Source organism: Cavia porcellus, unplaced genomic scaffold, assembly GCF_034190915.1.
Source record: "Cavia porcellus strain 051 isolate PalLab524CR breed Dunkin Hartley unplaced genomic scaffold, mCavPor4.1 scaffold_22, whole genome shotgun sequence".
In the NCBI taxonomy this organism is placed as follows: Eukaryota; Metazoa; Chordata; class Mammalia; order Rodentia; family Caviidae; genus Cavia; species Cavia porcellus.
In genome coordinates this window covers 14,346,559-14,356,989 of record NW_026947505.1, presented here as the reverse complement: position 1 = coordinate 14,356,989, position 10,431 = coordinate 14,346,559, and the positions used below count along the sequence as shown (strand labels likewise).

The window sequence follows — 10,431 nt, the reverse complement described above, 5'->3', positions numbered from 1 at the left end:
GCCCTGTGAGAAGGGCAGGTGCCTGGCTCAACTTCCTTGTTCCTAGGCTGCCATACTGAGCTCAAGAAACCTGGCAGTGGGTGGGCCACATGCTTTCTTAGCTGCCAGGAAACCCACACAGACACCCTTCAGTGTCTTCATTCACCCACCAGTAACTCTCTTTCCCAAGGGAGTCGGACACTCTGCAGGTAATATCAGATGTGTCAGGTCTTGGAGAACAGTTAAACCTTTAGAAAACTTTAAAAAGGAAAATCCTTCACAGCATTTCAGGACCACTTTTTCCCCTATATTTTTGAAAAACTATCTTCTCCTTTATTAATTCTTATTTTCCCCAATGCCTTAAAATTTGTCTTGTAAGTAGGGAATTGGTAATACTGTTGACAAATACTGGAATTGGTTATGAAAATTAGACAAGTTTTTCGAAAATATTAGAGCACAAACGTGTTTTGTTGAAGATTTTATTAGGCATAATTTTCAAAATAAGTCTCTTTTCATGATTCACACTGTATGCTGTAGGAACTGCTGGTGAGGAGTTTAGGCACAGAACAGCTTCATCCCGAAGTGTTTTAGGAACTAGAAGTCTACTAACGTGGCTACTCAAATATGTAATTATTATTTGCAAGGCAAGTTTCACAGATGTAAAGAATCTGGTATCACACAAACCGTCTCCAGTTACTCAGCTTATGGGATTTCTGGCTTGATGAAAATTCATAGCTTGGGGTTGGTCATGAGCTGTAAGTTTAATTTTAATTCTGTATCTTAAAGAGAATAACCTGAGTTTTAAATTTTCTTTTATTTCCTTCATAATTAAAATGGAAAAGGGAATAAAATGAAACAGTCTTTGAAAGCAGTTGCTCAGACCTGCAGTCTGATGACTTTATTATGATTCTCTCCAGCAGCAGAGGGCAGGAATACACCAAGCATCACACACAGCAGAGCCATGAGCAGCAGCCTCTCCCACCCTGCTTTGCTGCTTTGCTATGAGAATGTGAGCAGGTCCTGTTTAACACTCCCTGCTCTGCTGGCTTTCAGGTGGTGCTATACACATCCTTTGGCTCTGGGGCTGTGCTGCCTGTCTTTGGAAACTTCCTCCTCCACTTCAAGCAGATGCACTCAACCACCAACTTCCTCATCGCCTCTCCGGCCTGTGCTGACTTCTTGGTGGGAGTCACTGTGATGCCCTTCAGCATGGTCAGGTCCATGGAGAGCTGCTGGTACTTCGGGACAAGTTTCTGCACTTTCCACACATGATGCGATGTGGCATTTTGCTACTCCTCTCTCTTGCACCTGTGCTTCATCTCCGTGGACAGGTACATGGCCGTTACCGACCCCCTGGTCTACCCCACCAAGTTCACGGTGTCTATGTCAGGCATTTGCGTCCCTGTCTCCTGGACTCTGCCGCTGGTGTACAGCGGTGCCGTGTTCTACACAGGTGTCAGTGATGAAGGGATGGAAAGTTTAGTAAGTTCTCTCAACTGTGTAGGTGGCTGTCAAATAGTTGTAAACCAAAGTTTTATTACATAAAACCTGAGTTTTATTACATTTTCTGCTGTTCTTCATACCTTCTCTTATTATGCCTTATTATGCCTTCATACCTTCCCTTATTATTATTCCCTTTATAGTACATTTTTTTGGTAGAGAAACAACAGGCTATAAAAATTGAGAGTGCTATGGGTGCTTCCTCAGAGTCAGCCTCAGAGAGCTACAAAGCCCGAGTAGGCAAGAGAGAGAGAAAGGCTGCAAAAACACGAGGGGTCACGGTGGTAGCATTTACCATCTCCTGGTCACCATATGCAGTGGACACATTAATTGATGCTTTCATTGGGTCCATCATGGCTGCTTATATTTATGAGATTTTTTTGTTGGGATGCATATTATAACTCAGCCATGAATTCTTTGATTTATGCATTCTTTTATCCTTGGTTTAGGAAAGCCATAAAATTTATTTTAAGTGGGGAAATTTTAAAAGACAGTTCATCAACTATGAGTTTATTTTTGGAATAACTGTGAGCACTGTATTGAGAAAATAAAGAATATTTTCAAAATTAGGTATTTATGATGAACTTCAATATAAGAAGCAAATGCAACCACTCAAAATTGGAGAAATATTTTTAACTTTCCCAAACAGAAATTCATGGGAAAATTAAATCTTTAAATATTGCAAAGATATCTACCACATTAAATAGCAAAGAGTAAAGCACTTTACACATGTAACCTGTGTTAATATTTTGTACATGTATTTGCCACATGTCCTCCCCCCTTTTTTATCCAATTTACTGACTACTGAATTGCATTTTGGATGTGATGTTTTTTTGTCTTCTTTTTAAATATTCATCTCCAGGTCACTTTCAAATGTTTTCTTTCCCTATTTCCAGGAATACTGTGTTAGTTTGCTAGGGCTTCTGTAACCAAGCGCCTCTGGTTGGGTGGCTCAAACCACAGACTCATATTCTCAGAATTCTAGAACGTAAGTATCCTGGATGAAGGTGTCCTAGCTTTGGTGTTCTCTGAGGGACTCTTGCTTTGCAGATGACACCTTTTTCATATGCTCTTCTGTGTGTGTCTGGGTTGTCATGGTTTATGTTGGTGGTCTGCAGGCCTCATGCATTTGCATTGTGCATTTGTGATTGGTTCATTGTCTAGCACTTGGATTGGGGGTGTGAGTGCTACACTGGCTTAGGGGTGGAGCCAGAATGTATTGTAACGGCAGGAAGAATGTGTGTCTTGCTCTCTTGGGGTTTCTGCCTTGCCATGAGCAGCCACCATGAACTGTGGCCCAGTCATGCCACCCTGCCTTGGAGCCAACTGAGTATGGACTGAAACCTCCAAAAACTGTAAGAAATAAACCTTTCCTTTCCCAACTTTGGGCTTTAAGCATTTTGTCTCAGCAACGAGTAAAAAGTAACTAAGACAGGGTCCTACTTTCTTCTTAGCGGGACAGCAGTCATAATGAATTAGAGTCCACCCTACACACCCCTTTTTACCTTAGTTCTCTTTGACGACTGCAGCGCTGGGGGTTAGGAGTTTCTCCTATGAATATGGGCTGACACAGTTCAGACCCATCACAGTTACAGCCCAGTTGTGATGACGCTGCCCAGCAGGCTGTTTATTTGTTGCATTTGTGAAGTTGTTCCCTCTTCCTTCAGTGTCTGTGCCTCCTGGGAGTCTGGGGTGGGGGGCAGCAATCGTCTGGTGTTAATGGCTGTGTAGATTCTTGAGTCCTCCACCGAATATTGTGGCACCAGTAGTTGAGACTTAGGAGCACACTGTTAACTGCAGAATTTTTGCAGGTGTCAAGTATACGACAAAGGTCGAACACAGTGATTATTTACAAAGTCAAAAATGCAAATGCGTTTTTACCACTAGATGTTTTTATTTCAAAAACTTTTATCATCTGAAGCAGTAATTCACTTCTGTATCTTTTTTCAATAATTTTTTCTCACCTAAAAATTGTCAATACGATAGTCCCATCATTTATACACAGAATGCAGTTCAAGATCCCTGTGGATTCTGAAACTCTAGATAATATCAAATCTTATATATACCATAAATTTTCATATATATTCATATATGATCAAGTTTATAACCTAGACACAATAATAACTAATATAAAGCAATCCTAAAATATGCTATAATAAAACTTAGATAAATGTGATCTCTAACATGAGATATCATCTATATTCATCATTTTTGTTCCTGTGTTGTTGGGTGATACCAATCTTACATGATAAAATGAATTGATAAACCACGTTGTCTACTTAGTGAACGATGGGTGGGTGGGTGGCTATACAGTGGGCTAACACTGTACAATGGGATGACTCATGACACCCAGAATGGTGCTCAGTTTAATGGTTACTATTGTTTATTTCTGGAATTTTCTATTGAACCAAGTTGTCAGTAGATAATTGAACAGCAAAAACAGGTAGGGAGAAGGGAAGTACAATGGCATTTAAATTTCCCAAGGAGCTCTGTGCTGAAAAATTTTATACTAGTTCTGCAAATGAAAGATATTGCATTAAAGATTTTTTAATACATGCTGTAATTTTACATTTTGCTCCGGGAATAATTTACACTAGTGATTCAGTAAAAGTCAATTAGGAATTCACATCTAGAATATCTTGTGTAATGAACCTAAATTGTAAAACAGAAGTGGTATATAACCTTTATTTCTCTTTTTGTATGTTCATCTGTGGAGTCATTAATTAAAATTACTGAAGTTTTTGTTTCATTGGTTTCAAAAGGGTTTAAATGTTTTTCAAATAACTTCTTCTGTAGGGCACAATTATGTGTCAAGTATCTGTATCAGGAATGACTAAGGATGAAACAAAGTGTTACTTACAGGATTTTCTTTAAGAAAAATAGTATTGAGGGAAATATTAACAACACATTTTTTTTGTTTGTTTTTCTCAAAACGTTTCCTGCTGTGTTTTGCAGTCTGTAATAAATACACTGATTGGGGTGAATTGGTTCACGCACTCTATCACATCTTGATTCTTTTTAGTTCCACTTCCCCTCCCCTCCCTCTTAGTTCCCTCAAACTAAAATCCCTTGTCAGGCTTTCAAAGAACCCACTCTCTGATTCATTCATTCTTTGTGGGGATTTTATCTGAATTTCGTTGATTTCTACTCTCATCATTCTAATTTCTATTAACTTCAGATTTGGATTCTTCTTGTCTTGGTTTGAGGTTTATTTTGGATCATTCTATTCTTTTTATGTGTTCATTTCCAGCTGTAACCTTCTTTCTTAGAACTGCTCTCCTTGTGTGCTAGAGGTTTTGGCCTCTAGCCAAAATTGCTTTTTTACAATTTAGATACATTACATAAGATATTCTAGATGTGAATTCCTAATTGACTTTTACTGAATCACTAATGTAAATTAGTCCACAGAGCAAAATGTAAAATTATAACATATATTAAAAAAGGTCATTTGATTCTAAGAACATCTTTATTTCTTCTATGATTCCTTCTATGGTCCATGAATTACTCAATGATGTAGTATTTCTGTTTAATTTCCATAAGTTTGTATAGTTTTAGTGGCTTCTTTTACTCATGATTTCTTGGTTAATTCCTCTGTCTTGACACTATGCTGGAGATTATGTCAATTCTTTTGTGTTTATGAAGCATGCTTATGGCCTAAAACATGGTCTATTTTGGAGAAATATCCATGTGGTAACAATACCTTTTAAATCGTGCTATTAAGGCCCACATATGATTCAATGGATTGAAGGATTAAAATGAATTTAAAGGAATTTTTTCTGAGTAAAAAGACATGTAATGAGACATTGAGCATATTTAAATTTGCATACATAGGAATATAGAAACTTTTTTGACAGCAGGATTAATTTTCATTAATGAAATACTTAGGAGGCAATTAGAAGGCAATAATTACCTAAAATGACTATGGCAACCAGCAAATGAAGTTTTACACCATTACTCAATGACAATAGATCGGCCAGCTGGAGCAGATGTTACAAAGCAATCATACTCGGTCTCTATTTCTAGAAGCTGAAAAACTTGAGTGAAAAATTTGGTTAATAGTACATATTAAAAGATTATACACACAAACACACATCATAGGTAATTACACTACTAATATGTTAGTTCATCAAAAAGAGACATTTGTGCTCTCATTGTTTGATTTTTTGATTAATTTTTCATACCTATATCTTATAATCTAATCAACTGCTTTGAAGATAACAGTATGGAATGTATTACCAGTGTTGGTTTCCTATTATTTTGTTTTAAAATTCTGTATCATCATTTTTGTTCTTTTTTTTTGTTTTAAAATAAAAAATAATACATGTATGTGAATATCCTATAGATTGCACTATTGCTCAATTATATAATAAATAATATAATGTAAAGTCAAAGATAGGTTAAAATTTTTGAAATTTATCCTATGGGAAACCACAAACATTTGTTATAACCTTAAAATTGTGTTTGTTTTGGGGCTGGAGGTTTAGTTCAGCGGCATAAGTGCCTACCTTGCAAGCAGGCAGTCATGAGTTCGATCCCTGGAACCAATATAAAGGAAAAAAACAACAAAAAAATTGAGTTTGTTTTGTTTACTGAGTACGTGAAACTTCACAAAAAGGAGAGCAGATACAATATTACAGTCTTCTCTATCATACTTAAGTATGACTACCGACATATGCTGAACATAGCTGTCTGGTTACACAAGCAAATAATGTTGATCGGTACCACAAGATAAACTCATTGGCTATGGTGACAAAATTAGAATTAGATATATGTTTCCAAAAAAATTATTTATAGGTTTGATTAAGTATATGATATTATAACTCAAGAGAATATAAACATACAAACCAGATCATGTTAATTAATATTATTAAAATAAAAGTTCATAGATCTAGCCTAAATTCTACTTGTTTTACTTCTAATTTATGTAGTTTACTTAAATAATGAAATATTATATATTTACCACCAGTATTTTTAGCAAGCAAACATTCCTTCCAAATTGCTCAGTTTCTATAGTGGAGATTCAGATAGTACAAGAATGCTAGTGTCTCTGTGTACCAGACACAAATGTAGATTGTCTCTGCCAGAAGATCAAATCATCTGAAACTACTAAATTAATTTTTCAGATTGAATGTCTTGAAATCTGCAACAAATAACCAGGAGTAAAAACAGATGTGAAAACACTGTAGAAATTAACAAAATACACCAGAACTTATGGGATGTAATGTAAGCTGCCCTGAGAGGGAAGGATTTAGCTATAAATGCCCACAGCAGAAAAACAAAATTAGATAAACATCAGAATGATCTATCACAAAAATCAAAGAAAAACAAGAAAAATTGGAATCTAAAAGTAATACAATGAAGTCATTATAAAGCTCAGAGCAAAAGTTAATGAAATAGAAACTAAAAAATCCATATAAATGATCAATGAATTAAAGAGCTTGTTCTTCAAGGAACAAACTAAATGGACAAAATCTTTGATAATCTTAGCAAAAGGGAAGAAAAGACCTAAATAATGAAAGTAGGAATGAAAAAGGTAAAACAATAATAAATGCCATCAGAATCCAGAAGATTATTGGTTAATATTCACAAACTCAAAAAACAGAGAATTAGCAAGTAATGAATAGATTTCTAGATACATATCAAGTACCAAAGTTAAACCAAGAAATTTTAACTACTCTGACTGTACCACTAACAGGCAATGAGATTGAGGCAGTAATAATAATAACAATAATAATAAAACCTATGAATGAAGAAAAACACAGGTTCTAATGAATTCACTGCTAAATTGTACTAGGACTTTAGGGGAGATCTAATACTGATAGGCCCGAAAGCCTTTAATGAAAGGAAGGAGTACCCCAGGGGTCACTCCTGAAAGCTAGCATTATTCTCATTCTAAAACCAGGCAAGAAGGTAAACAAACAAGAGAGGTACATGCCAATCTTATTAATGAACATGGAGGCAAAAATTTGCAATAAGACATTGTCAAGCAGAATCCAAAAAGATTATCATAAAGTTTATATGTCACAAACAACTTATCTTCATCCCATGGATGTAAGATGGGTTCAACAGTGCAAATCAATAGACTTATTATGTCACATAAACAGAAGCAATGATGAAAATTACAGGACTATATCAACAGACACAGAAAGAGCTTTCCACAAAAATCCAGCATTTATTCATGAAAAAAACACTGAAAAAAGACAGACATAAAAGGACTTTATCCCAATCTGATAAAAGCTATTTATGAAAAAAAACTACTTCCAGAATCATATTAAATAGAGAAAAATTGAAAGATTTTCCTCTAAAATGAGTTACAAGACAAGCTTCTGCAGTCTTACCATTTCTGTTCAATATAGTACTCAAAACTTCAGCCAGAAAAATCAGGCAAAAGAAAGAAATAAAAGGATATGGGTAGCGAAGAATAAGTTAAATGATTTTGATTCATAAACTACAAGATCATTTACATAGAAGACCTAAAAAAATTCCACCAAAGACTCCTAGAGTTAATAACTAAATTCAACAATGTAGAAGCATACAAAATAAACACACAAATATCAATAAGATTCCTGTACATTAATGATGAACTCACCATGAAATTAGTAAAGTATTCCAATAGCTTCAAGAAACATTAATACTTAGGAATTAACCTAACCAAGAAAGTGAAAGACTCTACAATGTACATCAGATTATTCTGAAAAAGGAGGTTGAAAAGGGCATAAGATAATGGACAGACAAAGAAGTTCTTTGATAGGCAGATAAAATATAGTCAAATTGACCATACTTCCAAAACAGATACATAAATTTAACAAAGTGAAATATCCAAAGCATTGCTCACACTACTAGAGAAAAGTGTAATAACTCGGACCCTGGTATAAAATCCAAGGAAGCAAGAGACTGAAATTTGGGGGAGCAAAGGCTTTTTTTAGGCCAGGTCTGGTAACGAGTCTCCGGGAGCCAATTTGAAGACTACGTGCCAGAGACTGAAGGGAGGGGTTTAAAAAGAGGCCGGAGGAAAAGGGAAGGGGAGATACAAAGAAACCCACAGAGCCATCAAATTTGTTCACCCAAATCTGGAAACTGTATAGCTGTCCAGTTAGTTCTGACAACCTCAGAAGCCTTTGATGCCTTTCAAGTTACTCCCATCCTGCAGATAAACATTATCTTAGAATAGCACATCGGCAATAACATTTGGAGAAGAAAGTAGAAAGTTAATTATCTCAGGACTGCTGGTTAACACTAACAGGTGGGAAGGGGTTGAAAGTTACAAGAAGATGAAACTTAAGTTTTCACAAGGATTTGGAACTTAATCCTTTATGAAAGGGTTAAGCCACAACATTTTCCTGTAATTTCTTTGGAGCTAAGGTACATTTTATGACAGACCACCACCAGGTCAGGAAGAGGTCACCAGAAACCCAAAATTCTATGGCCTAGCCTAGATAAATAGGTAAGGGGAGAGGGGAGGCAATAAGGTGCACTACAGAACAGAAAACAGCGGTTATGTTTTTCTTTCTTTCTGGGGAGGGGGATCAAGGTCAGGTAAAGAGTTATGCTAATTAGCAAATCTCCCTGCACACAAGCAAGTTACTTCAAACAAGTATAAATTAGCAGGCCATCCTGGTTTTCTTTAGCTCTTTAGCGGAGAATAGAGGTGCCTAACAGTGATTAACAACCCTTGTTAGCTTATTTTAGCAGCACTTCTGTTGTTTGTAGAGGCAACAATGGTTAACATATCAATTAGGTAAGGTTTTACAATTCTTCACAGAGAAGAGCATTGATTAACATATCAATTAGGTCATCCAAAGGGAAAAAGGTAAACACATACAGTAATCCCATGTTACAGGTTTTGTTATAATACACATATAATGAAGCTATTTTTTTCCCTAGAGTACAACAAAAAAGAATCCTAGAATTCATAAGGAATCACAAGATCTAGAATAGTAAAAGTGATCCTAGCAACAACAGCAATGCAAGAAATATCACAACTCCAGTCTGATACACTGCAGAGCTAGGAGATAGGACACCAGCACAACAACATGTAGAACAATGGAACAAAATAATGGATGCAGAATCAACACAAGGAACGTTCAGCCACCTGATCTGTGAAAAAGGAACCAAGGCATACTTTGGGGGGAAGATAACCTCTTTAACAAATAGTGCTAGAAAAATTGACCTTTCACATACAGAGACTTGAATCTATACCAATATATCTTACTACATATGAACCTAAAATAAAAGTGGGTCAGAGATCTAGATGTTAACATGGAAACACTTAATCTTCTGGAAGACAAACTAGATCAGTTTCTTAAGACAAAAAGACAGGCAAAAACATTCTGAACAACAACCCGGCAGTGCCAAGAAATAGTACCAAAGGTCGAACAGTGAGATCATATAAAATTAACATGCATCTACACAGCAAAGGAAGCAACCAACACAGTGAAGAGATAATCTACAGAATGGGGAAAATTTAGTCCAATTCCTCAAACATAGTGCTAAATCTAGAAATATAAAGAGATCAAATCATTAGACCAAAACACTTCAGGACACAATCAAAAAATGAACAACTGAAATGAACAAACGCTTCTCAGAAGTAAAAATGGCCCATAAATATGTCAAAAAATTCAATATTTCTGGCCATTAGAACCTTCTAGTTAAAGCAATACTGAGATTGCATATATCCCAGTAAGAATGGGTATCACCAAGAAATCAAATAATAACAAATTCTGATGAGGCTTTGGGGAAAAAGAAACCCTCTTGACTGGAAATGTAAACAAGTACAACTTCTATAAAAATGTTTGTGGGGATTCTTCATAGAACAAACACCAGGAATTGTACTTGATGCAGCTATTCTTCTGGGTATTTTACCTAAAGTTTGCAGACGTCATATTACAGAGATACATACATAGCCCTATTTAAAATAGCACAGTTCATAATGATTAAATCTTGGGAGCAACC

The 10,431-nt window shown here is 35.8% G+C and overlaps 1 pseudogene; it reads left to right on the top strand.

The window, feature by feature from the left end:
• The first annotated feature begins 940 nt into the window (after nt 1-940).
• LOC100718710 (trace amine-associated receptor 8b-like) lies at nt 941-2,004 on the top strand (annotated as a pseudogene).
• Nucleotides 2,005-10,431: the final 8,427 nt, after the last annotated feature.